A 17,664-nucleotide genomic window follows, 5' to 3' on the forward strand; every position below is an offset into this window, starting at 1 on the left:
GTGAATTACTAAGCTAACCTGATACATTTTAGCCTTGAGTTCAGAATTCGTTTGGTTTAGATGAGAAGTTCTAATCAGATTTAAAGGAGGCTTCAAAAAATTAATAACAGATGTGAATGAAATAGATAATGATTTTTGTTCCTGATTATGTGACCAAGGTTATGGACAGGGGGAGGGAGTGTAGTAAAAAGGATTTGGCTAGTGTGCTTGTAGCTTTTCTGATAAAGATTAACACTTTACAGCCTTCTCTTATTTAGCAAGGGGAAGAGTGATCAATCCCCAATTGATCCAAACACAGATATAAAAATTGACAGCCTGAATTTCCCACTGCTCTCCTCAAAATTTAATCAGCATCCTAATGATGTGATTTCATTCTGTTGAAGGACAAAATACCTTCTGTAGAGGGAAGCAATATCAGGGTTATCCTTCAATATGAGAGGATGCTAAATCTTCAAACCCGTACATGAAGACCTGTGCGTTGCTTGGATGGCCAGTAAAGCGACTCACTGCCACGTTAAAGGCAAAGGAAATGGAGAGAATATGGGCCAGACCCTTATCCCGGGTTAATCCTTGCATTTTCCTGACGTGGAGCTGCACATGCGGAGCGTATGGAGTGTTCAGCTCAGAGGCTGAGGGAGCACACACACGCCCAGCGTCAGGACCCGCTCTCCTCGACCAAAGCTTTCCAGCTGAAAATACCTGTTATTATTCCAGAAAGGAAAAAGTAAAGAAATCCTATATGAAGCCACCTCCAGCGGAGTGCATGAAGCCCTGGGGGGATCCGGGAACTGTCACTTTGGAATGGAGGCCCAGAGATAACTGAATTTCTGAGACTATTTCATTCTGCATGTGGAAGAAGAGAATTTGTGGATTGTTGCATTTTACTAATGAGCACAACTCATAGAGGGCCCAGTGGGGCTCACTGCTGAGACACCGTCACGTGGCATTCTTCCCATTCCAAAAGAACAAAAAAAAAGTGATGGTAAAAAGTCTCCATCAGCCCATGAAATGGCTGGGGAATCATGATGGAGGCAACGGGGGAAGCGCCGAGGATGACAGCATCGTTTCTGAACATCTACAGAGTCCTGAGCGAGCAGCATCGGATTATTGCGGTTTAAATAATTAACTTGGAACAGGACGGCTGCTCCGTATCCTCTCCTGGAAAAGCCTCTCATGGCACTTGGACACACACGCAGGTAAAAGCCCCGGAGCCCTCATTGCTCCGACGAATTCACGTCGAGAAATGCAGTGGCGCCGGCGGGAGAACACACATTTTCAGGCCACTTCCTATTAGTTCACCAACGGCATCTGTCAGATGCTCTATAATTTTTTGAATGCTGGAGACTACCGGAGAAATTTTGGTCAATAATTCAGATCATGTCTCTAGAACATGCCCAAGCTAATAGACTCAGGGGTAAGTGATCTGGACCTTCTCTTCCCCTACCTCTTCGCCTTTGCTCGGTTGCGTTTAGGATCTTTAAGCGTTGGAGAGAAGAGAGAATACAGGGACAAATATGTTGTTTGTTTTCCCAGGGCCAGATGGATGGATTCAATTTTCAGATTTTCTAAACTGCCAACACTGAAAAGTCACAAAAAAAAAAAGGCAAAGAAAAAAATAAAAGCATTTGTTTTAAAGATCTGTCATAGTTTCTACAAAATGCATAGGATTTTTTTGGCATTTATAACAAACTGATGTCACATGTGCATTCTATCATCTGCATTTGTTGATGTTATATTAGTGAGAAGTTTAAGTAAGGTAAAAAAAAGTGAATATAGTGTTTCTATTTTACTACCACCTTCATTTTAACCACAGGAACAACTATCCAGGATCTTTGGATGATTTAAAGCAGCCCTTTTACATTCACTTTAGTCATATCCTGGAGGCCCGGAGGATACAAGCCACGACACCCATGTTATTAGCCAGCCCACTTCAGGACACACCTGTTTCACTGGCAGCCCCTTTGGTGAGTGCATTCCCAGTCTGTTCCCCAGTAACGGTGCTGCCGTCTTTAGCTTTGCATTAATTCAGATTAAGATTCTTAAACAAAACCTCCAGTCGCTGGGAACTGCATGGAGTTCCTCTGCTTCCCTGACAACTTTCCACCTCAGTCAGGGAGAAACCCGCTCTTCCTTATTCCCAAAGTTAATTTCAGGCGATATTTTTCTTATGATGCCGGTTTCACAAATCACAGATTTCCCGGTAGGTAGGAGGAGGGGTTGAGCTGCGAGAGCCGCTGAGCAGGACGGTGCTGGGAGAACTGGAGGGGCAGCACCGTCCCCCTCCCCGCCAGGACAGGGACAAAGATCAGACCCGGGGCTGCTGCTCCCGAGAGGCTTCAGTAAAAGGACCGGTTCCGTTAGGAATGAATGTTTATAAGAATGCTAAAATTAGCTGGCAGGATAATAGATGTGCTGAGGGGATGGTTTACCAAGGATACAGCCAACAATTAGGGCTGTGCAGTTCATTGACTATAGAGCCACTTGTCATCATCCACAAGGGCCACCAAAAGACCCAAGGCAGCGCAATTAATTTCTTTATTGGGGTGTGTGTGTATGTGTGTGTACCCCCCTCCTCCCCTCCCCCCTCCGGGAACAACATATCTATATGTGAAAACCTCTCATTTTAAGTTCATTTATTCTCAGTGGCAGAGACTTCTGCACAGGCAAAATGCCTCTGCTGTGGGAAACTGCCTTCAAAATTCAAAATATCGGCCCATCTCGTTCAGAATTAGTCAGACTCTCACTGCTGGGCGCTGGGTCTCATTGCGTCTTGGGTTTCAAGACAGAGGGCCATCAATTTAGCAACCTGACGGTAAATCCGTGTGCTGCTGCGAGGGCCACACGTTTCCCTGTGGATAGTGTAGATCCAATCACTTGGAAGGAACAGCGCGAGTTCTGGAACGAGTTCGATGCGTTTAAAGGGGTGGTTGATGCATTAAACCTGCTGCTGCACTGGAGAGCCTGGAAAGCATTTGTGAGCCACACGTCGCTGTATCCCAACGTGGAATCCTTGGAAAATGCATTCTCCGGGTCCCGCGGCTCTCATCGTGTGGCTGTAACGAGATGTTGGTACCCAGAACAGCAGCACGTTTGTACTGCCAATAACCATTTGCCTTATTTCTTGCCATTTGTGAGGCAATAGAGCTAACCAGGTTCAAGGCAGACAGATGACATCAAGAAGTCGCGTTACAGAAACATGAGTACCAATAAAAAGAACTGTAACCCCCAGTTTTCAATCCGGTTTCGAAGAACCAGACTGCTTCAGTCTTTCCAAACTGAAGGTGAAAACATTTTTCGTTCTTTCTCCTGCTGTTAAGTCACAACATCAATTTTCCATTCTGCCTTTAACCTTAACTCACAAGGACGTAAACAGAAAGGGGTTTTATGCACTGGGTAATTTTTTTTTGCAAAAGTATTTGAGAAAATCTAACGAGATAGAGCAAACCCTCAGCTTCCTCCGGCACACATCGCTCTCTTTCTGCTTCCTTAAAGGAAATAGACTCATTCTGCTGAGAGACCTTTCATTCCTCCTGGGTGTACGTGCCTCAGAAAGGTAATTAATATGTAATCGCAGACTAATTAAACATGTTCTTTTATGTTTTGCATTTATGAATCATGCCCTGAACTCCCAGGTCAATGGACGTCTTTATCCACTGGTGCTGTATATTCTCTGCATTCCTGTCATAGTCATACGCTTTAGATGCTGTATTTTATATATATTTTGAAGCCCTATGCTGTGTGTTTCAGACAGTTGGACGGTAGCGCTTACTGATCTCTGCGGCTCTTCCAACAGAAGAAGTGGAAAAAGAGGGACCAAAGATGGGACGTGTCTCCCCTGGTCGGAACCTGGTGACCCTGCAGCCCAAGTGTCTGCGTGGCCTCCACAGAGACTCGCTGCACAAGCATTTCCCTTCTGAAATACTGAATCAGATGATGGTACGCAGTAACCTACCTCAGCCTAATTCCCTCTATTTTAAGCATAATTTTGTTCTTCCTGATCGCAAACACTCAGGGTAAATTTTCTTTTACTCTGCCCTGGAGGGTGTAAAGCCAGACCTTTAAACACAGCACCAAGCTGGAAAACACAGGGCATTGAAGCCTGCAAAAAATGGAACTTTCTTGTCTTTCTGCCTCAATACGTAGATCACAAGCTTTTATAAAATACCGTCCAGGGTTTGGGGTATTTTTTTGTTTTATTTTTGGTTTTGTTTGTTTGTTGGTTTGTTTTCTTTTTTTTTTTTTTTTAAAGAGAAGGCCCATGGAGGGGGGCAGCCGTGCTCCTGGCCAAGCGGTGCCCGGGCAGGAGGTTCCATTCGGATGCTGAAAGTCCTCAGGAAGCAGAAAAAGCTGGATGGAATGTTTATTTCAAAACATGAATGCATAATCCACAAATATGCTTTGTAACCCGTAGCGCATTTTAAAGAGAAGTTCTTGCTAACAGTCTACCGAAGTCTTGTGTGAATCACTAAACTATCACAACAATCTGGAATAATTGGCAGTTTTCCACTCGAAAAACCCATTTTACTTCACTTGTGTCTGCTGGGTCTGAAAAGAGCTGTTTTTGTACAACGTCCAGAATTCCAGGAAAACCTGCAGTTCCCATTACACAGCCATTTCTCCGTTTCCAGAAACAATCTGCCACTAACCCGATAAGAAACTTTCTAATAATTCTGCTGGGCTGTCACTTTTGCCTTAGTCTGCAACAGCCGAGACACTCGCCCTTCCCTTTACAACGAAGCTGCTTAATGAGGTTAAATGCCTCCTTTTAACCTCTCAGACCTCGACCGGTTCCCTTCCCAGCCACCCGCATCCTTTCACTCCCGGTTGGGGGTGTGAGCACCACCCTGCCCGTCCACGCAGGGAGGGTTAAAGCCACAAATCCAGCCATTTCCATTCCCGATTTCCCCCAGAGACCGTCCCCGATCGCTCCGGGTACCCCAGTGGGAATCCTGCCCTCGTGCTGGGGCAGCATCCTCACCAAAACTCTTGGCATCACTCAGAAAAGGAGGAAAAAAAAAAAGCTTATAAGGATCAAATATGGTTTTGAAGTGAAGAACGGAACAGAGAGGAGGGCAAAGGTATTGCCGCCTTCTGTGAAGACATCAATAACCATGGGGCTAATTGCAGAGGGATTAATAATCTTAATGGGCGCGGTTTAAAACTGCAGTTTGTAAGAAGCAGAGAAATAGCAAACAATTTACATGGGATTGCCGGCCCAGGTACCTCAGCTGGCAGAGGTGACCAGCCCCATCGCCTCCTTGCCATCCCGACTGTCCCCAGTTCCCAGTGTCCCTGCCCGGACCTGTGGCCTCCATCCCCCTGGTCACCCATCCATCCTCCTGCGGTGTTGGGCACCAAGCCCCCGGGCTGGTCACCCTAGGAGCTCTTCTGGGCTCAGATGTCCCCTTCCGGCCAAGGGCAGAGCTGGGAGAGCCACCCACACACCCCACCCTCCATCCTCCGTGGGGCCGCAGCATTCCCGAGCCGTTCCCCACCGCCTGCGGCACCCGTGGGTGCACCCTCAGCGAGAAGGTTTCGGTGCTCACAGCAGCTCCTTCCAGGCATGGAAACATTCCTCTCTCTCGCACAAGGCAGATTTTTTGCCAACCAGCCTGTCCTTGTAAACACAAAACATGTTGAAAGTGTAAATACTTGGCTCCTTACTGTTTTCCTCGGGGCAGTGGGTTTTGTAAATAGTTCTCTTTACAGCCCAGCAAACCCCAGCAACCGGTTCCTCACCTACGGCCCAGTTTGGTCCATGGAAATTAGATCACAACAAGTAACTTTCCACCTTCGGGATAAGCTGCTGCCCCGTGGAAGTCAATAGGAGCTTTAGCACTTGATATTTCCAAAGCAAGCTCGATATAATTTGAAAATGTTCTGTACCAGATATGGTGCTGGATTCTCTATTACGTGGGATTATTTGGGTCTTGTCTAGATGAAGTCTCCTGCCTTAAAAAAAGATAAGAAAGCATTTTACCCTCTCTTATCTGCCTTCTTCCTTTTGCTATTTAACCCACTTCGCACTAGACAGAACATCACTAATTAAGATAAAGTTGAGGTTTAGTCAGCAATGTGTCTGACAAGTGCTGTGCTAATTACACTGCTTTATCTAACGAGGCACACATGCAGCTCTGCACGGTGCTTGGCTCCCTGGCTCCGGAGTTTGGGTGGAATTCAGCAGGTTTATGATAACTCCATGGGGCAGGGTCAGCTCTCTCCGGGCAGGAGTCTCTGCAGGAGACCCTGGTCTGGGGCTGGGGGATGAGGATGGGGAGAGGAGCTGGGTGGACCCTGGGAGACCTCGTCTTGCTTGTATCCGGGTGAAGCACTGGGGAGGGATGTAACAAGACAAGGGGATCACGGAGCAGCCTCCAGGGTGAAGATGGGGACACGATCTGGATTTTCCAGGTTCCAGACTTCTTCCTCTTTCTAGAGAAAACACCTACTCCTGAGCGGGTAGGTTTGCAGGATCAGGCCCTTCTCAATATGGATTGGCTCAAGCAAAGGAAGCCTCTTCCCCCGGCACAATTTCCAGGGCAGCATTTCCCTGGTAGGACACGATTCCCGGTGCTTTACCCCTCAAAGCCAACGGAGAGCCGGGTAAGTTATAACCCGATGGGTGTCTCTGGCTGGAAATCACATTGCTGGGGGGGGGTCTGCTGGCCCTTCGGTGGTGCTGTGAGGGCTTTACAGGGCAAGTGATGCTGCAGGATCCATGCACAGAGTGCACCAGAGACACCCGAGGGACATGCCAGGCGCAGTGACAATGCGCCCCGAAGCAGAAGCCACCGTGGGAATTAGAGGCTGCTCCAGGTCTGGGGTCAGAGTGTGACCAGCGGTGCCTTCTCCTGGCCCAGGCAGCACTTCCCAGCACCCGCAGCATTCCCCACGCGGCAAAAAGAGTTAACGGAGGGAAAGCACGGGGAGGTCACGAGGAAGGAACAGTCGGACTCCAGTCATTTCATTTATGGGAGTTTAAATAGTTGCTGAAGGACATTGTGGGCTGGGAAGTTAATTGCCCAAGTGACCTTTTGGAAAATGTGTAAACTACTTGGGGAGGGAGCAACTGGGAGAGGACACTCAGCAACTGGGAGAGGGCACTCAGCAACTGGGAGAGGGCACTCAGCAGCAACACACCTCCATACATTGGTACCCACCAGGTGACAGCAAGTAGGGACAGGAGCCACGAGAGATCCCACCCACAGGGACCCAGCTGGCCCTGGGGTCCCGACCCCCTGGCACTGGCTCCTCCCAGTCCTGGCCCCTCTCCTGACATCCCTTATTTCCCCCCAAACCAGGTGAAAAACACCCTCCCGCAAGCCGTTTGTCAGAAGGAGCCGTATTTCCACAAGAAATTTTGGTGTTTCGACAAAAGTTCAAAATTTCCACCAAAAAAGCATTTTCTTGTCCCATTTATCAAAACTTTCTTCACTTTTGCCAATTATAGACTGAAAATCTACCAACTTAAGGCCCAGATCATGTTTTTTCTCCTTGTGGGGGCGGGTCTGAGGCTGCTCTGTCACTGAGATAAGGCCTAAATCATTTCACTTTCAGCAGCGCCGGCACCACTTCTGCCCCGGGACCTCATCAACCAAGAGTTCCCCGTCAGCAAGGTCACCACGGAAAAAGGGAAGCAGGGCGGCAGAATCGGAAATTGAGTTTCATTTACAGCTTGTGCTAAAAATTTAACGTTTTCTATAACTGGAACATCTTGAATGTAATAAACCTGCGACGTTTTCGGTAAAAAAAAATGAGATACTTTCAACTGGATGCAAGCGAGAGCTCAAAGGGTTAAGTCAGATTTTAAAGTAGGTCTGCAAGGGCTCAGAGAGAGAGTGTAAATTGCTGGAAAAACAATTCGCTGCTGTTCAAGTAGAATTATATAAGCAGATTTATGTGTATATAATCAGATAATAGTGCCAAATGTAAGGTGTTCTCAGGCTGTTTGTATATACAGTGTGGATTTATTTTTTTTTCCCCTGTGAAGAGAAGTAGAATCACACAAAGGCCCTGTTGGTCTGATGCTCGTGTATGCTCCGCCAAGCTGCGCGGGAAGCTTTTGGGGGGTGGGTTGTTTCATGCAGTAATTGAACATTTCTAGATCTGCAAGGCAAAGGGAGCAAAAATAGATTTATTTAAATTTAACAGTTAGTCTAATAATTTTATTTTTTTTTTATTTTCTAAACCAAAAAAGCCTTGGCCATGTATGGGCAGAGAAGGGTTTCTACAGCCTTGAGCAGCAAGAACTTATGAATCAGACTTACATGGTTTACACTTATTACACTTACACTTATTTTCTATGATTACATAAAATAAAAAAATGCATATTTGCCATGGCAACCTCCCTGTTACATGTCAGGATATCAATTCAAATCTAAAGGGCTTCTCTTCCAAAGCCCCTCTAAGGTCACTGCTGCACTAAAATCTTTCAGGGGCAGAATGTACACAATTCACTGAGAGAGGGACTTTTTGATATGTTTTAAAAGCAATATGGTCTCTCTCTGCAGAAGTAATACACTAAATTCTTCCTTTGGTAGAATATTTTTCTTTTTTTTTTTTTTCCCCCTCAAACACAGTAGGAGAATATTTGTAAAAGCTCTTGCCTGCTAAAATATAGATTAAAAAAAAATAAAAGGAAAGCTATGTATGTATGTATATGTGCATATATTTATACACCAAATACATATTTGTATGTCTTCCAAGGGTTTAGGGAGATACTAATTAGTGCTGGGAAAAAGAAAAAAAGAACAGGCCATTTAAATTAGTACCTTAACAACTTTAATTTATGATGGGGATATTTGATAGAATCTAGATATTTGATCTAGGTGTCAGATTTGTTTCTTCTTTAAGGAGCTACAATAATTGAAATTCATCTTTGCCAAATCAGGATGCTGTCAGCAAATCATCCCTGGCTGGGGAGCCTGAACCTGGCTCCATGCACAACTCCTACTTCTGCAAAGATCTCTTCCAAGAAATGAAGTTATGATGAATCACGGTAATATTCAATGGGCAACAGCCCAACATGATAAGCGAGAGGAGACTCAACTCTGCAACCGAAATAGCTCTTCTGCAGGGCATGTTTAATTGCTGTACAATTAGGTAGCTTTAGAATATGGAGAGCAAGAGGAACAACAACAACAAAGTGAATTTTCACCTAACCTGGAGAAGCAGAGCTCGCTGAGACAGGGACTGCGGTGGCCAGGAGCGGGTCCAGTGAAGGGCTGGGTGAGTTGGGAGAGGACAGGTCTACCCATGGCTATGAAACACGGTGTTCTGGAAGCCACGGCTGACTCCAGTGGTCCACAGACAGGAGCTGGAGCTCAGTGTGGGTGGGTTGGTGCAGGGTCCTGCCGTCTTTGTGCTGCCCCTTGTGCTCTAAGCCCCAGCTGGGCCTCGGTTCACGTGGTCCATGGCTGGTGTGCATCCATGGCTTCACGCTGCCGTTTAACACAAAGGAAACTGGTTGCGGAGCACCAGGGTGCAGGGTGCGTCCCGGGGCCGTGCAAAGCAGCTTTGGGATTGCACAAACCCACGACAGCCCCGGCCAAAGCTGCACCAGCTGGTGGGAAGGCTGAGCAGTGCCTTGGTCTGCATGAGTCACGCGTGACCACTGATACAAAGGAGATGACTCCTTTCATGAAACCACCGCATTTCTGGGCACTGCTGAGCTTTGCTGCCTGAGAAGAGCTGGGGTTTTATTTTTGGTGAAATGTCCTTTCTGGAGGGTGCAGGAACTGAGCTGGGTGGAGGCGTGCTGGGGGCACCATGGTGCAGACCCAATTAACAGCAGAGTTTGCCTGTTAACGAGCCTGGAACAACAGTTATGGATGGTAGCGCTGGCTGGAACAGGAATAGGGGCTGCACTGTGCTCTCTGGGTGAGGGCTCGGGTGGGCACGGTGTTTTCCAAGTGGCAAAGGTCTGTGTCAGAAATAAAAAAGACGTTTTTTGTGGCTGCTCCAGGGAACAGTTTGGTTCCCTCACCACAGCCCAGCAGGCAGAGCTGGGAGGTGATGGTGTGTCCCAGCCAAACCTCTTGCAGTCAAATGGCTTCTCCCCTGGGACTTGAGGCACTGTGGCCTTTGGCGAGATTCCTCAGAGGGTCTGGCCACCAGAAGAGTATGTTTAAGTCCACGTACACCGAAAAATAGAGTCCACTTGGTTCTTAAATATATCAAATAGAGGGACATAGAAGCATTGAAATAGCAAGCTCTCAGGTTGTGCCAGGGGAGGTTCAGATTGGATATTAGGAAACATTTTGACACAGAAAGGGTTATTAAGCATTGGAAGGGGCTGCCCAGGGAAGTGGTTGAGGCACCATACCTGGAGGTGTTTAAAAGCCGGGTTGACCTAGTGCTTAGAGACATGGGTTAGTGATGGTTTTTATCAGAGTTAGGTTGATGGTTGGACTGGATGATCTGACAGGTCCCTTCCAACCTGGACACTTCTATGGTTCTATGATTATCGACACAATATTGTCACTGAGTTTTACTGATTGCTGTGGTGGCCAGGCTGCTCAGGGAGTGTTGTGTGTCCGTTTGGGAAGACAGCATCTTCCTGAAGAAGGAGCGTTAGGTGGTTACCACAGCTCGATTCCCTACATACTGCCATTCCCTACGTACGCTCTCCCGCCGGGCAGCGCTCGGGGAAGGCAGCCGCGCAACCCATCTGTTTTTCCCTTATGTGCCCAGTCTGTTTTGACAATCTGTTTCCCTTTGGTAAAAGCCAGCCCATATCCCAGCCCAAATGGCTCCTCAGCAAGCGGCAGCCACGTCCCGGCCAGCGCGGAACCCCCGGTCCGGTGCGGAGCTCCATCCCGGGGACACGGGGACTCCAGACAACTCCCACCTCCAGAAACAGAGACATTCCACCGGCAATTACTAACTCCTGCGGATTTTCTGACTACTGTTAATGTCACGAATGAGTGAGCTAATTATCTGCCTGCGTGACCGTAGGAGCAATCTTAACAGTTTGGCATCCGGGATTTTCTCAATCCCAGATTTTACAGTTTACAATAAAACACAGGCTGGAAAACAGCCTGACTCCCTCCCCCCCCCAGGGTCTAGCACAGGAGTTTTCCAGGTCTTACCCAGGTTTTTGTTACTGCCCCATTTACAACGAGAAGGAAACGCAATGAAGTCCGAGGCAGCAAACGTCCAAAGAACAAGCCTGGCTTTGTGTCATTTGCTTTGTCTGTGCAATAAATGGCGTTCCAGCTTCCCCAAGTCAAAAACCAAGAGAAAAAAACCTGCAACACTCATGAAATTTTGCAAAAGGTAAACCGCTTTGTAGATCAAGCACGAAACAACCGCGCGATGAAAGGCTAAGCAAGTTAAAAGAAAGATGGTTTTGCTCAACAAGATTATGCATTTAATAAGAACCCTCTAAAGAAACGGCTCTTTTCATCTTTAGAAAAGGAAGCCGTGTGTCAGAGCCATCACCCTCGGCTGCCGAGGAGAGGCAGAGGGCTCTGCGAGCGTCGGGAGAGCGCTCGGGGCACGCCGGCATTGCGCAGAGGAGGTGGGGCAAGGGCAGGCTGGAGGAGGCTTTAGATCGGAAAACAATATTTCTGGGTAATGAAAAGAGTAAACGTAATTATGACAGGTCTCGGTGCTTGAGAAGAAGTTTCGGGGATGGAAATGTCAACACCCGAGAGCATCGCTGAAGCGATATTCTCGCTGTGGGATGTTCCCAGCCGTCAGGGGCTGGGGGTGCGGGCTTTTCCCAGGCCAAACTCCCATCCGATAAACTTCAACAAGAATCTTGTAGGGATGTTGAATTGGGCACTAAATCTGCATTTGGGATTTCAGACGACACAAAAGGAAAATCCAAAACAATGGAAAATTAACTTCTTACCCACGTATGAGATGGATCAACAGGAGTCATTTGCCTCCGGAAGGGAGCGGGTTTGGGCGCGGGGCAGTGGCAGCTCCCGGGGGGTGCACAGCAAGGGATGGCTCTTCTCTGGATGAAGGCTGGGAATAAACACTCCATAAACAATGGCTTTGGCCAGTATACAGACCATTGAAAAAACCCCCCAAAAATCAGAAATGCCTCCATAAGGTTTGAGCTAAGACAATTTTTCACAGCCGCCAGACTGCCGTGTCTGAGGTGTCACCTGAAGGTGACCCAGGGCGCAGCTCTTGGCACCTCTTGGCACTGCCCCAGCGCTCTCTGCCCGTCCCGGGCTCTGCCAGGCAGGGATTCTGGGGATGGATGGGGGTCACAGGACAGCAAGGGATGCAAAGAGCCAACGCCTGCCGGTCTCCCCCGGAATCCTACAGGAAGCAGAGCCTTTGCTCGGCTGCAGACAGGCAATGCGGCCGGGGAAGGGCTTCTCGCAAGCTCCTGGAGACCTTGGTCTGTTCTTTAATACTTAAAGCCTTGCATGTTTCCTCCCATCCCCCTGGTCTCCTTCAGCTGTTAATGCTGAATCTATTTTGTATTTCTGGGTTTTTTTTGCACTTACAGATTAGTTTATAATTGCGGAATTGCACTTATGGGAACGAGGAAACTGGCCCAGAACATGTCTTTAGTATTTTTTTTTACAGGGACTCTGGTCTTCAGAAAACAAACCCGAGTGTTTTTAAATAAGATCTGTCACTGGCCTTAGAATAACATTAATTCTAGTATATTGAAAAAAAATATTTTAAAATGAAACCTGATTCCATGTTGCAAACTCCCTCCTCTGTTCAGAGCCACTTTGATGTTTTTAAAAAAAAGTAATAAATCAATGATGGAGCACACTCACTGATCCTGACTTTGTTCCCTGAGCCCACACAATTATGAAGTTTCATTTTTCCCAGGACAGAACAGAAACCAAAGGGCCAAGACAGGGAGCACTTGGGGCCGTGGCTCCGGGGGGCCGGGCTCCTGCTCGCCCCCCAGCCCGGTGCTGCCCGGGGACCAGCCTTTCGCTGGAGTGGGTGTACCACAGGAACGATGCTCTTGGCATTTACTGGTGACTCTCAAACGAGCGATGGTCAGAGAAATAGCTCTCCTCACCACTACTTAGGGTAGAAATAACTTTGAGAACATTTTGTGCATCAGCCCCAGAACAGACAAATACAAACTACATGGGTTTGATTTTTTTTTTTTTTTTTTTTAACTTCTCTCTGAAGTTGCTGAGAATAGAGGCAACTTAACTGCAAACAGGCTGGTTTGTTCTTGCACCAGTCCTTCTAACCCATCACGTTCATTCTGGACAGAGGAACAGCCGATGCCGTCCCCTGCCCAGACACCGGGCTGATGGTGCCTTCAGGACAGGTTCAGCCACCTATGGCCCAGCCTGCTCTTGCTGGTTGTCCCATTCAAGGTCCAGCCCTCAGGGCATGTGGGCGGAGGGGCAGGACTCGGTTCTCCTGCAGGGAACTGAGAGCCAGCAAAATCCCCCAGGGACGGGCTCAGGGTGCCTCAGCAGTTGGCACAATTACAGCAGAAGAATGTGGGAGAAGAGGCGCACACTGGCTTGTGCATGTCACCAGCACCTCCTCAGCCTGCCCATTGAGTCCTAGGCACAGCTCAGGCCACCAGCCAAGCCTGGGCTCCTCGTCAGTCAGGATCATCTCTCTCTGCCTCCGAATATTTGTTTATACAAGTGTAATGGCTGCAGGAGGCACAGAGATGCTTTAACTCGAGTGGCCAAAAGCCCAGATGTAGGAGCACTTGTTTACTTCGAGGTGCGCGTTACGGGCTTAAGCATCCACCAGACGCTGTTTTCCTCCACGTCTGCTGTGGCGAGGAGCCGTTTGTGTGGCGATGGCAGGACCTGCAGAAGCCCAGGCCCCCATGGCCCAGCCCGGGATGCAGCACCCGGCCACCACCGGGTCCCCTCGCTGGGTACCACACAGCTTTGCGAAGGATGATGCAGGTTTTTTCCTGAACTTGTCTATACCTCAGGTCTATCATATAAACCCACCCACGAGTCCTTCCTCCGCTGAAAAAGACCATTTGATGTGATATCCCTGTGGTAGGACACCGCTGCAGGGCCAGTGGGCAGAGGTACCCACCCGCACGCCCCCCGAGCGCGGAGCTAAAGGGACAGGTCCCAGTTCTGCTGGGGGCGATGGGCACAACACGGGGCAGGGTGTTGTTGACCAGTGAAGGTGTGTTTGAACATTTGTTGCTGGAATAATTCATCCCTGGCACATTAGGAAGTCACTAAATGGAACTGTGTGAGAGAGAAATAATTGCCTTCCCATCAAAAGGAATACAGATGTGTGATTAAGAAGACACGGTATTTATATAATATTCTGGTATCACATAAATAGGGTTGCTGTGTAGAGACAGAGCCTGTGAATCATTCGTTTGGTTTATGAGACTGAGTAAGATCTGGCTCTATCAGTATTATCAGCACCGAAGAAACAAGGCTGACTCTGGGAGAAGCTATTTACCACAGATACATTTACTGGAATTATTCTTTTCAAGTTAGAGATAAACCAAAATACATTATTGCAAATTACGTCCAAAAATAAATACTTTTTGGTTAAACAGAACAGATGCTTCCAAACACTGATGTTCTGAGCAGCATCTCACATTCCTTAGGAAGGCTTTACCTGTGGTTTGAAGTCAGCGGGACTCTGAATTAGGTGGAATTAGGCATTTGAACAGAAATACTACTTCTGAAGCGCCCCGCCACTGTTTTTCAGATAATCCCATCTCCAGGGTAACGCTATAAGAAGTGCCACCTCCCAGGATCCCAGTGCAATCCCAGCCTACGCTGCCTACAGCGGCAAGAAGCAGGCCCCCCAGAAAAGGCAAAAAATAAATTAAAAATAAAGAAAAGCCGTACACCGTGGCCTAGAGATGTGTTTGCTTTTTGGCTTTATAAATAACCACACTAAGATTCGAGTGCAAACAACGCCCCCATAGATTTACCTTCCATAAATTCCCAGAGGTAAAAACCCACGGAGGGTCGGAGGTCTGAAATGCGCTTTGTTTGCTCACTCAGCACCGAGGCAGCGGCTGCCACCGGGGCAGGCTCCGGCTCCGCAATCAGCCCGTTTGCCCCCGGTTCCCCAGCCCCGAGAGAGGCAAATGCCCAAAATACTTCCCTGGGAGCCATTCCCCACTGGATGCGGGAATTTGCTGTCTGTACCTACAGCCCAGGGGATCGCCCTGACAAGACCAGCAGAAGAAATCCAAGCAGACTGTATACGAAAATAAAACCCGACGGAAGGCATGTTCTATACACGTAGCTTAACCTGGGTCTCCTGAATCTAATCCACCCGAGGGAAAACTGCCGCTGGCTCAGTGAAGTGGGGTGTCCCCACCATGTCCTCACACCCCCGCGGGACACATCCCCCTCACCCCGTGTTTTGCACTGTGGTTTTGGGGAAAGCTGTGAAGAAATTCCCTGGCATTTCAGGTCTGGCTGTGACGCTGGGCGCTCCCGGGGCCAGCAGAACCCTCCCTCCCACCCTGGGATGGAGACGGTTGGACTCGATGATCTGAAAAGTCCCTTCCAACCCAGACAACTCTAGGATTCCACGAACCTCCTCCTGCAGTCGGTGCGTTTCTCTGCCACAGCAGCCTCCCGCCAAGCAGGAAGCGACCCGAGTCCCAAACCCCAAATCTGGATGCGGGTGTTTGCTCATAATCCCCAATTCTCACCCTGCCAGTTGCGGTGGGTGACCCTGCGTTGCCCACAGCATCGCCTCCTGCTCTAGCATCCTCTGCTTTTAGCTATTGCTCTTCAACCCACCTTCTCCCCGCTGCCCCCACCGCTCTGCACGGCTGCCCCCACGCCAGGGGTGACTGGACGGGCACAAATTTGTTGCAAGACTTTACTGGTAACTTGTGAAAAGACGGAGTGCATCAGAAGGTTTAAATGGGAAACTTTCATCATCACAGGAAACCCGACTGCAAACTGAACCAGGAATTGCTCTAATTTAGACTCGCTCGGGTGATTTTATTTTTTTTGTTTCCGTTTTTACCCCTTTTCTATTTTGGCTACAGAGTTTGTAAACCCTGTGCAGGGATGATGCTGCCGCGGGGAGCCCCGGGGGGTGGCTGGGACCGCGCACGGGGAGGGATGCAGTATTTCCTGGTCAGAGCTAATTACAGCGGAGGGCTGTCCTGCAGCCCCAGCGATACGTGGTCCCCGCCTGCTTCGTGCTGCCAGGAAGAGCCATGTCACTCAATTAACGTTGACGGGAGTTATTTCATCACTGCCCCCCCCGGCAGGAGCCAAGGGGAGGGTTGGGACCCCGGACCCCTTGTGGGGGGCACGCAGGTACCTGCGTATTTCGGCTCCGAGCAGGCAAAGCCCTTGGCATACTTCTAAGTCCCAGAATATTCTTAAATGATTTTTCTTAATTAGGGCCTGGAATTTTTTGAAATTAGTTCTGGCTACCTGGGATAGCTATTCATGAGAAAAAAATAATCTTTAAATCTGCAGTGACTTACAGCACAATTTTATTGACTAAATATTTTTGTATACGTTACCTGACTCCAGTGAGGCTGCAGAGGGAATTACAAGTCAGGCCAGAACATATTTCCAGCTAACACAAGCATAAGAACTTTTTAAAAAATTATATATAATTCAATACTAAATGCATCATTTAAGAAGAACTGCAATAATTAGCTGAGAGGGGGAAAAGCTGCAGAACAATAGCTGGGAAATGAATGCCACGGCCCATAGTGCTGGGAAGGCCTAAAGAAATCAGTGCTCGTGTTCTGCAGGAGCACGGGTTAGTATTTTAAGAAACACAGAGAAATATTTAAGCAAACATTCACGTATGGATGGGCTTAAATATGATTAAGTATATCTCTGTAGTAACTGCAGATTAATAGGCTGTAGGGAAACAGCTTTGCAGAAGCTCCCTCCCAGTGTCGAGCAGCTCCTCGGTGCCCGCAGCTCAGACGGTGCCGTTTCCCCCAGCCCCCTGCCAGGAGGCAGCAGCCAGCGGCTGCCAAAGGGGTTTCTCCCCACCAAGGAAATCACTGCCCCCCCAGTCCTGCACAGCAGCCCGTGGTACCAGCCCGGCCCATCAGCCTGTGGGGTTTTTCCCACAGCAAGTAACGATCGCATCTTAAAAATCAGCTTGAAATTGGTTTTGGCGATAAGGCAGAGAAGCACTAAAAATTAATCTGTCTTACTCCATCCAAAAAATCAAGCCTAAATATACTGGAAATAAAATTACAAGGGGAAACACCAAAAGGCATTGCCAATAGCGACCTGAAGCTCCAGCTCTGTCCTCAGCTTCCCCTTAAGAGTTCGAGGGCGGACTGGCCACAAGGGCGAGGGAAAACGCCAGCGGGCACTTGTCTTGCCTTGGGGCAGGAAAACCCAGGGCACCGCAGCCCCCGGGTCAGAGACCTGACCCACACGGCAGCGTCTGAAGGGCACGATGCTGCGGGAGCCCCAGCTCCTGCGCCCACAGTCCCCTGGGAAAACCAAGGTGCAGCAGCAGCAGCAAAGCTGCTTCACCCAACCGGCGGAGCCAGGGGAGGCGGAGATGCTCCTCTCAGCTGGCCTTATCTTTGCAACTGCAAGTACTTTTTTAGAAACTATTGGTAAACCCTATGAATCATGCCATGAACCAGTCATCATATTAAAAAAAAAGTGAAATTACTCTACGGTGCAAAAATGACAATTAATAATGAGGGGGTTTTTGTTTGAGGTTTTCAGTGTGTGGTTGGGTTTTTTTTTTTTTAAGTAA

The sequence above is a fragment of the Numenius arquata genome, chromosome 11, assembly GCF_964106895.1.
Source record: "Numenius arquata chromosome 11, bNumArq3.hap1.1, whole genome shotgun sequence".
NCBI classification, from domain to species: domain Eukaryota; kingdom Metazoa; phylum Chordata; class Aves; order Charadriiformes; family Scolopacidae; genus Numenius; species Numenius arquata.